The sequence below is a fragment of the Scyliorhinus canicula genome, chromosome 15, assembly GCF_902713615.1.
Source record: "Scyliorhinus canicula chromosome 15, sScyCan1.1, whole genome shotgun sequence".
In the NCBI taxonomy this organism is placed as follows: Eukaryota; Metazoa; Chordata; class Chondrichthyes; order Carcharhiniformes; family Scyliorhinidae; genus Scyliorhinus; species Scyliorhinus canicula.
The window spans coordinates 62,321,687-62,334,425 of record NC_052160.1 but is presented as its reverse complement, the minus strand read 5'-3'; the positions used below and the strand labels follow the sequence as shown (position 1 = coordinate 62,334,425).

Here is a 12,739-nt window from a genome sequence, read left to right as displayed (position 1 = left end):
CACCACTCCTTGTCATTCAATGGAATTACCATCTCTTAATCCCCCACAATTGACATCCTGAGGTTACCATTGATCATAAACTGAACTGGTCTAGCTACAGTAATCTGTGGCTACCAGGGCAGGTCAAAGGCTAGGAATCCTACGGCGAGTAACTTACCTCTTGACCTCCCAAAGTCTGTCTACCATCTACAAGGCACAAGTCAGGAGAGTAATGGAATACTCTCCACTTGCTTGGATGAGTGCAGCTCCAACAACACTCAAGAAGCTCAACACCATCCAAGACAAAGCAGTCCATTTGATTGCTCCACCTTCCACAAAAAATGTTCAAACACTCCATCACCGAAGAACAGTAGCAACCATGTGTACCATCGACAAGATGCACTGCAGTAACTTACCAAAGTTCCTTAGACAACACCTTCCAAACCCACGACCTCTACCATCTAGAAGGACAAGAGCAGCAGATACCTTGGAACCCCACCACCTGGAGGTTCCCCTCCAAGTCACTCACCACCCTGACTTGGAAATACATCGCCTTTCCTTCGCTGTCGCTGGGGCAACATCCTGGAATTCCTTCCCTAATAGCACAATGGATTTACCTACACCTCAAGGACTGCAGCGATTCAAGAAGGCAACTCGCCACCACCTTCTGAAGGGAAACTAGGGATGGGCAATAAATGCTGGCCTAACTAACAATGCCCATATCCTGTAAATTATTATATTTTTAAATTTAGAAATTTAAAATCAAATTATGCTCAATGTGCATTTAGCAATCCAATGTTTGTGTGATGAATGAAAAGGAAGTAATTATCAGTAAAAAAAAAGGGTGTGCTTGGTGAGGGGGTGGAGAAAGTTTGACATCGAAGTGCATTATTTTATGTAATTATTTAAAACTTACATCGAGGAACTCTGATCAAAAACTAAACTCAATTTTAAATTTGCTTTATTCATTTTTTTTTTCATTTACGGGATGTGGGCTTTGCTTTTCTTTATGGGGTATGTGTAACATTCCTTGTTCCAGTCCTACTCTGGCCCCATTCCACAACTCTTTTATCAGTACATGGCACTGTTTTGGTGCCACTCCATGCTCCCTTTTGGACCTGGGAAATATTATTAATTTTGCATCCAATTTCCACCCCTCTTCTCACCTTCACATGGTCCATCTCCGGCACTTCACTTCGTTCCTTGATTTTTCTATTTCAATTTCTGGGGATAGACTGCCCACTAATATCCATTACAAACCTACCAACTCCTACAGCTACCTCAACTACAGCTCTTCACACCCAACATCCCATTCTCCCAGTTCCTTCTCCTCCGTCACATCTGTTCTGATGATGTCATTTCCAAAATGGTGCTGCTGACATGTCTTCATTCTTCTTTAATTGTGGCTTCCCACCCACTGTGGTTGACAGGGCTCCAACTGTGTCCGATCCATCTGCCGCCTCTCAGCCCTCACCCCCTCTCCTTTCTCCCAGAACCAGAATAGGGTCCCCCTTGTCCTCACTTTTCACCCCACCAGCCTCCGCATTCAAAGAATCATCCTCCACCAGTTCGGCCAACTCCAGCATGATTCCGCCACCAAACATATCTTCCCCTCAATTACCCTGTCAGCATTTCACAGGGACCGTTCCCTCTGGGATACTCTGGTCCACTCCTCCACCACCCCCAACCCCTCACCCTCTTCCATCGGCACCTTCCTGTGCAATCATAGAAGGTTTAACAGTTACCCTTTTAACCTCCTCCCTGCTCACCATCTCAAGCTCTAAACACTCTTTTCAAGTGAGACAGAGCTTCACGTGCACTTCCTTCAATCTGGTCTATTGCATTTGCTGGTCCCAATGCGGTCTACTCTACATAGGAGAGAATAAACGCAGACTGGGTGACTGCTTTGCAGAACATCTTCAGTCTGTCCGTAAGCAGGACCCAGACCTTGCTGTCACTTTCCATTTCAACTCACCGTCCTGCCCTCACATCCACATGTCCATCCTTAGCCTGCTGCAATGTTCCAGTGAAGCCCAGCACAAACTGAAGGAACAGCACCTCATCTTCCTATTAGGCACGTTACAGCCTTCCGGGCTTAACATTGAGTTCAATAACTTCAGACTGTGAACTCTCTCCACCACCTTTACCCCATTTTTATTTCTATCAATTTATTTAAATTTTTATTTATCCCATTTTTTTCTCACCATTGTTCCCCTCCCCCTACTCCACTTGGGCCAACTGTTCCTAGTTGCCCTTTACACTCTGCTCACCTTTGTTGTGCAATCACACATTTTAATCTCTTTACATGTCACTATCAGCACCCTTTTTAGCCTTCATCACCCCTATTTACATTGCTTTTGTCTATCCTGAACATTTTTGACAATCTCCACCTATCGCTGGCCCCCTAAGCATTCCCACGGCGCATGCAGTTGATGGTTTGCCTGCACCATTGGGAAACCCATTATATTGGCAAAGCCTTGTGCCAGCTCTTTCTGCTTCTCTCTGCTGAAAAAGAAGACAAGGAATGATGTTGAAAAGGGGCATGGGACTGGGAATTCTAGTCAATGCTTTCTCATCACTGCACTTCCCACTCTCCTCACCATGTTAGCTAGTACCTAACATGCTGCATCAACTCACGATGGCTGAACCTGCCCGTGTGCATGTGTAGGTGAAGCAGTCTTTGGTGGATCCCTCGGGAGGCTCCAGAATCCAGAGGGCATAGACCAAAAACATGTCCATGACCAAGGCAGGGATCTGAGCAGCCTGTTTCTATTTCTGCTGAAATCATGAACGAGACAGTATGCAGAAACAGGAAGAAATGCAAGTTAAAGCATTTGTAATTCGCCACATGCACGTTTGACGAGACGTTATGTTGCTAAGTTCCCTTTGTAAGGGTCCTTCCTGATGCTTCCCTTATTTCCCTCTTTTTATTTTTGCTCTTATCGTTTTGATCCATGGATGATTAATGGACATGTATCTTTTAAGTCAAGTAGCAGAGAGAATGAGGAATTCAGAAAGTTGCAACATAATCTATGTTGCTGGTTTTTCGAACAGGAGTACTCTGACTTTTCAGCACCCGAGAGACGGGTGGGACTCGGTCTGATTGGTTGGCTGGTGGACAATTAATTGGCCAAAAGGCTGTATTCTGCCCGGTAATAGGTGGTTATTGGATCCTTCCTGAGTGGAATGATTTCCAGAGACCTAAGGAAAGTGAGTTGAGTGCTGGGGACACAGAGAAAAGGACCTGCTCTCTCTCCCTCGTGTTTTTTCCAGAATTGCTGTCAGCTGCTGTATTTCTGAAACTGCAGAGACCTGAATGAATCTTGACCTGAAAGCCTGGTTTGAAGGACAATGTGTTAAAGACAACCATCTGAAATAAAGACTTTTTTTTACTTTTACTTATTATTATTCACACCTCTCTTCCTTATTTCTTTATCTTGTGTGTGCGTGTGTAGAGGGTGGGGCACAAGTTAAAGTGGGGGATTAAGATTTAGATAATAGTTAACCAGTTGTATTTGCTGCAAATTTCATCATAGTTCTTGTGATAAATAAAAAGTAATTGTGTTTAAATTTACAAGTCTGATGATGACTGTAATTATTAGGCAGCCAAGAGCCGAAGACTTTGGATATTGTTTGTAAAATTAGAACATAGAACAGTACAGCACAGAACAGGCCCTTCGGCCCTCGATGTTGTGCCGAACAATGATCACCCTACTCAAACCCACGTATCCACCCTATACCCGTAACCCAACATCCCCCCCCCCCCCCCCCCTTAACCTTACTTTTTTTTTTTAGGACACTACGGGCAATTTAGCATGGCCAATCCACCTAACCCGCACATCTTTGGACTGTGGGAGGAAACCGGAGCACCCGGAGGAAACCCACGCACACACGTGGAGGACGTGCAGACTCCACACAGACAGTGACCCAGCCGGGAATCGAACCTGAGACCCTGGCGCTGTGAAGCATTTATGCTAACCACCATGCTACCGTGCTGCCAAATTATTAGTTAATTAAATTGTGTTGCAACACTGGGGCAAGGAGTGCTGGAATTGACCGTGCCCTAGCCCAGAGTGTTGTAACACTTTTCACTGTGCCACCACATATATCATATTGATTAACAATGCATCCATTCCTTTCTCATTATGGCACTCCAAGCGCTTTCACTTATTTCATGATGATTGTCAATATATGATGAGACCTATTAGGCAGATGTGCAATGGGTGTATATATGATTGAAGGATTCTACAATGTAAAGATACTTTAGGACAGGTGGCAGCTTTCATTTGTTATTTGCTCCAGTTAGATGAATTAATGAATCAAATCCCCTATCTGCAGGTAATGGTGCAGCCCTGACACCCAAGACGGTAATCTACAGGGTAGCAATCTACATCAGCCAAGTCAGCAAGGATCACAGCTGAAAAGAAAACTGGGAAACTTCTCTGCTAACCTACAGAAAAATGGCATCATGAAACCGACTGTTCACCTGATTAAGTCAGCCCTGCTGAAATCTTGAAACTGGCTATTTGCCTGTTGAAGTCAACTCTACTGAAATCTCGAATCACAATGGCCGCAAAGCTCAAATATCTACTTCTCTCCAGTCAAGTATTGTTCCATATATCTTTTTTAAAATATTTATTTACCTTGAACTCAGTTTTCCCTTTTAATCTGTATGAATGTATATGCATGAGTTTTACCATTTTCTTGCCTTTAGCAATTAATAAATTTACTCTTTAACTCAAGAAAGGCTGTTTAAATTGGCTTCTTTGAAGGCATACTTATTGGGTCTGGGAAAAAATATCCATGAAAAAGGATCCTTTTTAGATTAAATTTTGTGATGACCAACAGAGGGGGTTGGATAAAGACAGGGAACCAGTTCATCCCTCCTCATCTGGCATGGTGGCACAGTGGTCAGCACTGCAACCTCACAGCACCACGGATCCAGGTTCAATTCTGGCCTTTGGTAACTGTGTGGAGTTTGCACAATCCCTCTGTGTCTGCATGGGTTTCCTCCGGGAGATCTGGTTTCCTCCCACAGTCTAAAGATGTGCAGGTTAGATGGATTGGCCATGCTAAATTGCCCCTTAGTGTCCAAATATGAAGTCATATTCGGGGAGAGTGAAAACAACGCAAGAGGAGAGCCAGCCGGGGGAGTGAAAACAGCGGCGAGGGGAGACACAGCCGGGAGAGTGAAAATAGCATGACAGGAGAGACAGCCGGGAGAGTGAAAACAGCGCGAGAGGAGAGACAGCAGGGAGAGTGAAAACAGCGTGAGAGAGACAGCCAGGAGAGTGAAAACAGCGCGGGAGGAGAGACAGCCGGGAGAGTGAAAACAGCGCGAGAGGAGAAGACAGCCGGGAGGTTGAAAACAGCGCGAGAGGAGAGACAGACGGGAGAGTGAAAACAGCGCGAGAGAGACAGCCGGGGGAGTGAAAACAGCGCGGGAGGAGAGACAGCCGGGAGAGTGAAAACAGCGCGAGAGGAGAGACAGCCGGGGGAGTGAAAACAGCGCAGGAGGAGAGACAGCCGGGAGAGTGAAAACAGCGCGAGAGGAGAGACAGCCGGGAGAGTGAAAACAGCGCGAGAGGACAGACAGCCGGGAGAGTGAAAACAGCGCGAGAGGAGAGACAGCCGGGGGAGTGAAAACAGCGCGAGAGGAGAGACAGACGGGAGAGTGAAAACAGCGTGAGAGAGACAGCCGGGAGAGTGAAAACAGCGCGGGAGGAGAGACAGCCGGGAGAGTGAAAACAGCGCGAGAGGAGAGACAGCCGGGGGAGTGAAAACAGCGCAGGAGGAGAGACAGCCGGGAGAGTGAAAACAGCGCGAGAGGAGAGACAGCCGGGGGAGTGAAAACAGCGCGGGAGGAGAGACAGCCGGGAGAGTGAAAACAGCGCGAGAGGAGAGACAGCCGGGGGAGTGAAAACAGCGCAGGAGGAGAGACAGCCGGGAGAGTGAAAACAGCGCGAGAGGAGAGACAGCCGGGAGAGTGAAAACAGCGCGAGAGGAGAGACAGCCGGGGGAGTGAAAACAGCGCGAGAGGAGAGACAGCCGGGAGAGTGAAAACAGCGCGAGAGGAGAGACAGCCGGGAGAGTGAAAACAGCGCGAGAGGAGAGACAGCCGGGAGAGTGAAAACAGCGCGAGAGGAGAGACAGCCGGGAGAGTGAAAACAGCGCGAGAGGAGAGACAGCCAGGACCAGTGGCGGACTGGCGAGGGTGTCAGCTTGCCCGATGACAAGTGGGTCCCTGATGAAGTGGGCCCCCTATATCAAATAAAAATGCAATAAAGAAACAAACACAGACAACTGTTTTAGTAATAAAAAGGAATAAGAAAAAAAAGAGAACAGGACACAAAAAAGCAGTGCATGAAAAGGAACGAAGCAGGGGAGGTAGTGGAAGAATGTGGAATAGGGGGGCCCGGGTCGGGCATAATTAAGGAAATTCCATGTTTTCAGCAAGAGTGTGAGAATTTAAAGATAAAGTTACAATTCGTGATTTGAGATGGTCGGCAACTTCAAAGGATATCAAGCAGTAGTCTTGGTTCAGCCGGTACATCGGTCCGGGGCCCGGAGAGCCAAGAAGGAGCCTGTGAATCTCTGAAGGGCCCTTAAAAATTATAATTAATCAGATAAATAAATCTCCAACTTCTTTCCTGAGATTTGTATTCTAACTTAATAAAATAGAATTGTTTTTAAAAAGAGCAATACCAAATAAAAATGCAATAAAGAAACAAACAAATAATCACTCAGTGTATGAAGGAACGAAGCAGTGTTAAACGGATGTGAAAAGGAGTGGAGGGGGGGGGGGGGGGGGCTGGTTCACCCGGGTCGGACATAATTGGAAATCCACGTTTTCAGCAAGAGTGTGTGAATTTAAAGATAAAGTTACAGTTCGTGATTTGAGATGGTCGGCAACGTGAAAGGATATCAAGCAGTACATATGGTCGTGAGGTCACCGAAAAGGAGAAGCGGTACCTTTGACCGTGAATCATGAGGTCAAAGATATTGAAGTGATAAGCCATGATCGGTAAACTCAAAGGGTTGCAACTTGTAACACTACACTGGTATCAAACTGGACATGTTAACTTGGGTCGTGGGACCATTCTTAATGTCTTACTATAGTCGGACCAAACTTCTAAGTTTCAACAGTTGTCTCAGTTGCTTGCTGGTGTGAACACTGGACAGTGGATTGTCTCCTCTTCTGAAGCTGCATAGGCCACAGTAGTATTGACTAATGAACATAGCCTAATGAAGTGTAAGTAAATTATTTTATATTTTTTATCAAGTAGGGGTTTATCTGGCGTTCCTTCAAGTTATTCTTGCAATCATCAATATTCATTTTTCCCAATGTGGGCTATTTTTAATTAAGTTTTTATTTCATGAATATTACCCCTACCAGCATGGAAAATAAAAAGCATAAATCTGGGTCACTAAAACGCAAAGAACAAAAAGAAGCAGAAAGGAAGGAATCAGCCAAGCGATGCAGGCCTATTACAGAGTTTGTAATACCACAAGCACAATCCACATCATTATCCAGTTCTGCAACAAATAATCAAGAAGCAAGAAACAATGCTCATTGTGATGATGCAATGACATGCGAGTTACAAGAACAGAGAAGAGTACTTTGAATGTAGAGACAAATACAAGTGCATCCATTACTAATCAACCCAGGCCCAATATTTCTTCTGGCTTCCTTGTTCCGGTATCTGTACTGCCTGTAGTTGCAACATCTGAACACATAGCTTCAACTAGTGACAGGGAATCAGATATTCCTTCAAGCATAAATGACTTGGTTTCTGAAGCACATCCTGTAAATGAACCTACGCAAGAAAATGAAAGATCAATTACTGGAATCTTCCAATATCCATCACGAGCAAAGCTAAAACAGTTTTTTGCTGAACATCCACTTCAGCCACTTGATGATCTGCCATTTGATGCTCGTTTGTATGAGAGGAAAATTATGAATAACTCAGTCCCAAGAAAATGGCTAACATATAACAAAGAAAATAGATGCTTATATTGTTCATACTGCTTAGCCTTTGAGTTTCCCAACACTTGTAATCCATCATCCTTTGTACGTGGCTTTAGTGACTACAGGCGTATTAGCCAGAGCTTGACTTTACATGAATCGACAACAACACATGTCAGAAATGCTCAGCAATATATCAGTGTGGTTAATGATGGCACCTTAGATAAATTTTTTGCAGCATCACTAATTAAAAGGAAAGAAGAAGTATTGAAGCAGTGAAGTATTGTCATGAGGATTATAGACATCATAAAGATGTTAGGCAAGCAAGCACTTCCTTTTCGAGGTCACAGAAATTAATCGGCCTACACTCTAGATAATGAGGTTCTGAATCATGGCAGTTTTTTAGCTACAGTGCAGTTGATGACAAAATATGACCCCATTATGGCAGCTCACGTTTCTGCAGTGCAAAACAAGTCTAAACAAAGAATCAAATGATTAGAGCAACAAGGAAAGACTCAAAGTAAAGGCCGTGGTGGACTTGTTACATACCTGAGTAAAACAACTATAAACATGTTAATCAAAATTTATGAAGAATATGATAGAAGAAAGAATTAGTCATGAAGTTTCTGAAGCAAAATATTATTCAATTCAGGTTGATTCAACACAAGATAATTCATCCATCGATCAGTTTAGCATTATTATTCGGTATGTGCTTCAAGGTCTTATCTGTGAGGGACTACTTTCAGTTGTGCCAAGTAATGATGGTACAGAACAGGGACTTTTTGATCTATTGATTGAAACATTACAGCATCTTAAAATTGACCCCCAAAAATGTTTATCTGAAAGCACAGATGGTGCTGCAAGCTACCATGGCCAGTATAATGATTTACAAAGTAAAATTGCTGATGTGGCTGATCAACATGTTCATATATGGTGCTATGCCATATCTTGAATTTGGTGATAACTGAAACAACAAAATGTTGTGTGCCTGCAGTTTCTTTTTTCAATTTGCTCCAGAATATAGCAACTTTTGTGAAAGCATCATACAAGAGAATGGCTGTATGGATAGAAGTTGTTGGAAAACATCTAGGACAAGAAAAAATGAAACGATTAAAGCTAATTGGTGAGACCAGATGGTCAGGAAAATCCAATGCAGCAACAACTATATTTGGACGTTTTGATGATGCCGCTGCCAGCATTTTTGTAAATCTATTGACATGCTTATCAATGATACAAGATTCAGAAAAGTTTGATGCAAAAACAAAACATGAAGCAAATGTTTTACTTCAAAGTCTTCTAAAGTTTGAAACCATATTGACAGCATTTACTTACTTGTATATATTTGAAACTACAACCCTGTTATAAAGTTATCTACAGACAAGTGGTTTAGATATGTTTACTGCATGGAGTTTGGTAGATTCAGCTACAACAAAGTTGAAGGAACAGACAAGAACATTTGATAACGTTCACAGCAAGGCTTTGGAATTTGTAAATAAATGTAATGACAGGATTTCACAGATGAATATGGATGAAAATCAAACATTGGAAATTGATGCGTTGGAAACAGCATTGCCAGTTAAGAGGCAGAGGAAGAAGAAAAGAATGGCATATGAGCTTATTGATGATGAAAGAAATTCCTCAGATTCTCTAGCTGATTTTCGAGTAAATGTGTTTAACCTAATAATGGATCGCATTGTCCAGTCACTAGAATCACGCTTTGTACAACACAAACAGTTGTATAAAGATTTGTCCTGCTTGGACCCAGCAAAGTTTTAAAATATTGCAGAGAAGGGCCTTGAAGATGAAGCTTTGGAAGGTATTATTAAGCTGTTTCCACAAATCAGCAAAGATCAAGTAATATTGGAATCGTTTTCTTTTGCTTCAAACTTTGATGTATTAAAGCTATTGCTTAATGATGGTGAGAATATGGATTCCAGTTGCAACAATTGTAAAATTTGCAGCACTTGCCCATCATGTGTACTAAAAATTCTGGCATCCAACAGACCTCATGACAAGGCATATGATAACATTTATGAACTTTATAAAGTCATCTGCACACTATCAGTTACTCAAGTCCAATGTGAGAGGACATTTTCAAAGCTAAAGATCATAAAGACAAGGTTAAGAAATTCGCTGTCTGAGGAGAATTTGGAATCATACATGTTGCTATCCATTGAAAAGGAATTGTTAGATGAATTGGATGCAGAAGCAATTATTGGCAGATTCGCACAATCATCTAGCGAACACAAACAATTGCTCTTAATATAGTGGACTGCATGCAATGCTCTATTGTGCTTTTGAACTATCTGTTAATGTGTAAATTGTGCAGTAAACTATTTAAAAATATCAACCAATTACTTAAAATTTAAAAAAATAAATAAAAAATTCAATTATAACATTCTGTATTTACATTTGGTATCTACTGCCAGTAATATGTACAGTACATGTACACTGTAATTACTAAGAAATACACATTTTTTCCTCAAAAATTTTAATTGTACCCTTTTTTCCATATGTATTTTTTGAAAATTTTATTTATTCGTTATGAAAATTAAATGATAGCATTGTAGTTGTGGGTGGGCCCCCTTTGTCTCCTGGCAACCAATATTGTTAGACCCAGTCCGCCACTGGCCGGGACGTTGAAAACAGCACGAGAGAGACAGCAAGGAGGGTGAAAACAGCGCGAGAGGAGAGACAGCCAGGACGTTGAAAACAGCCCGAGAGGAGAGACAGCCGGGACGTTGAAAACAGCACGAGAGAGACAGCCAGGAGAGTGAAAACAGCGTGAGAGGAGAGACAGCCGGGAGACGCAATGGTTGCTGGTTAGGTGTTTTATTTTTACCTGTATTTTTACCTGTATTTAAGTTGGATGGTTGCTAAACACGAGACACTATACTTGTAGTGTCCCCCACCCTTCCACCCCCTCTCACCTAAGGGGGTGAGTGAATATCAGGGAAGCTCTTTCTTTCTTTTTCTTTTTACCGCTAGTTATAGAACATAGAACATAGAACAGTACAGCACAGGACAGGCCCTTCGGCCCTCGATGTTGTGCCGAGCAATGATCACCCTACTCAAACCCACGTATCCACCCTATACCCGTAACCCAACAACCGCCCCCTTAACCTTACTTTTTAGGACACTGCGGGCAATTTAGCATGGCCAATCCACCTAACCCGCATATCTTTGGACTGTGGGAGGAAACCGGAGCACCCGGAGGAAACCCACGCACACACGGGGAGGACGTGCAGACTCTGCACAGACAGTGACCCAGCCGGGAATCGAACCTGGGACCCTGGAGCTGTGAAGCATTTATGCTAACCACCATGCTACCATGCTGCCCTGGGGGCATTATCTAGGGGGGACGGCAGGGGAGGCATTATAATGTTCCTCCTGCAGAATGTTTGAGGTGAGAGATGCCGTCCGTGTCCATTGCTGATTTCACCTGTGGGAAGTGCACCCATCTCCAGCTCCTCAGAAACCCTGTTAGGGAACTGGAGCTCGAGCTGGATGAACTTCGGATCATTCGGGAGGCAGAGCTGGTCATAGATAGTAGCTTCAGGGATGTAGTTACTCCGAAGAATGAAGATAGATGGGTGACGGTGAGAGGGGCTGGGAGGAAGCAGTCAGTACAGGGATCCCCTGTGGTCGTTCCCCTTAGTAACAAGTCTACCGCTTTGGATACTGATGGGGTGCACGACTTACCAGGGGTAAGCCACGGTGACCGGATCTCCAGCACTGAGTCCATCCCTGTGGCTCAGAAGGGAAGGTTGGAAGAGCAGGAGAGCAATAGTTATTGGGGACTCGATAGTTAGAGGGACAGATAGACGGTTCTGTGGCAACGAAAGAGACTCACGGATGGTATGTTGCCTCCCGGGTGCCAGGGTCCATGACGTCTCGGATCGTGTTCTCAAAATCCTTAAGGGCAGGGGGAACAGTCACAAGTCATGGTACGCATCGGTACCAACGACATAGGTAAGAGTAGGGACAAGGATTTAAAACAGGAATTTCAGGAGCTAGGTTGGAAGCTGAGAGCCAGGACAAACCATGTTGTCATCTCTGGTTTGTTGCCAGTGCCACGTGCTAGCGAGTTGCGGAACAGGAAGAGAATGCAGATAAACATGTGGCTGCAGGGATGGTGCAGGAGGGAGGGTTTCAGTTACGTGGATAATTGGAGCACATTCTGGGGAAGGTGGGACCTGTACAAAAAGGACGGTTTGCACCTGAACCAGAGGGGCACCAATATCCTGGGAGGAAAATTTGCTACGGCTCTTCGGGGGTGGGGGGGGGGGGGTTCAAATTAATTTGTCAGGGGGATGGGAAAACGAGCTGTAGTCCAGAAGCCAGTGTTGAGAGTAGTGAGGTACTGAGGAGGGTATAAAGGTCGCAGGAGTGTACCGGCACGCAGGAAGGTGGGTTGAAGTGTATCTACTTTAATGCAAGGAGCATCCAGAATAAGGTGCGTGAACTTGAAGCGTGGATTGGTACTTGGGACCACGATGTTGTGGGCATTACGGAGACATGGTTAGAACAGGGACCAGAATAGTTGTTGGAAGTTCCAGTGTATATATGTTTCAGTGAGAGTAGGGAAGTTGGTAAAAGAGGTGGAGGAGTAGCATTGTTAATCAAGGATAGTTTAACGTCTGCAGAAAGGCCGTTTGAAGGGGATCTGCCTACTGATGTAATATGAAGTTAGAAATAGGAAAGGAGCGATCACATTTTTAGGAGTTTTCTATAGGCCCCCCAAATAGTAGTAGAGATGTGGAGGAAGAAATTGCAAAGCAGATTATGGATAGG

The 12,739-nt window shown here is 44.0% G+C and overlaps 1 long non-coding RNA gene across 1 annotated transcript in view; it reads left to right on the top strand.

Annotated features, from left to right (window-relative positions):
• LOC119978725 overlaps positions 1 to 4,691 on the top strand; it is a 131,909-nt gene extending 127,218 nt beyond the window's left edge. Inside the window, exon 3 of the long non-coding RNA XR_005463552.1 lies at positions 4,318 to 4,691. This is a non-coding gene — a long non-coding RNA (uncharacterized LOC119978725). The remainder of the gene's footprint in view (positions 1 to 4,317) is intronic.
• The last annotated feature ends 8,048 nt before the right edge of the window (positions 4,692 to 12,739 follow it).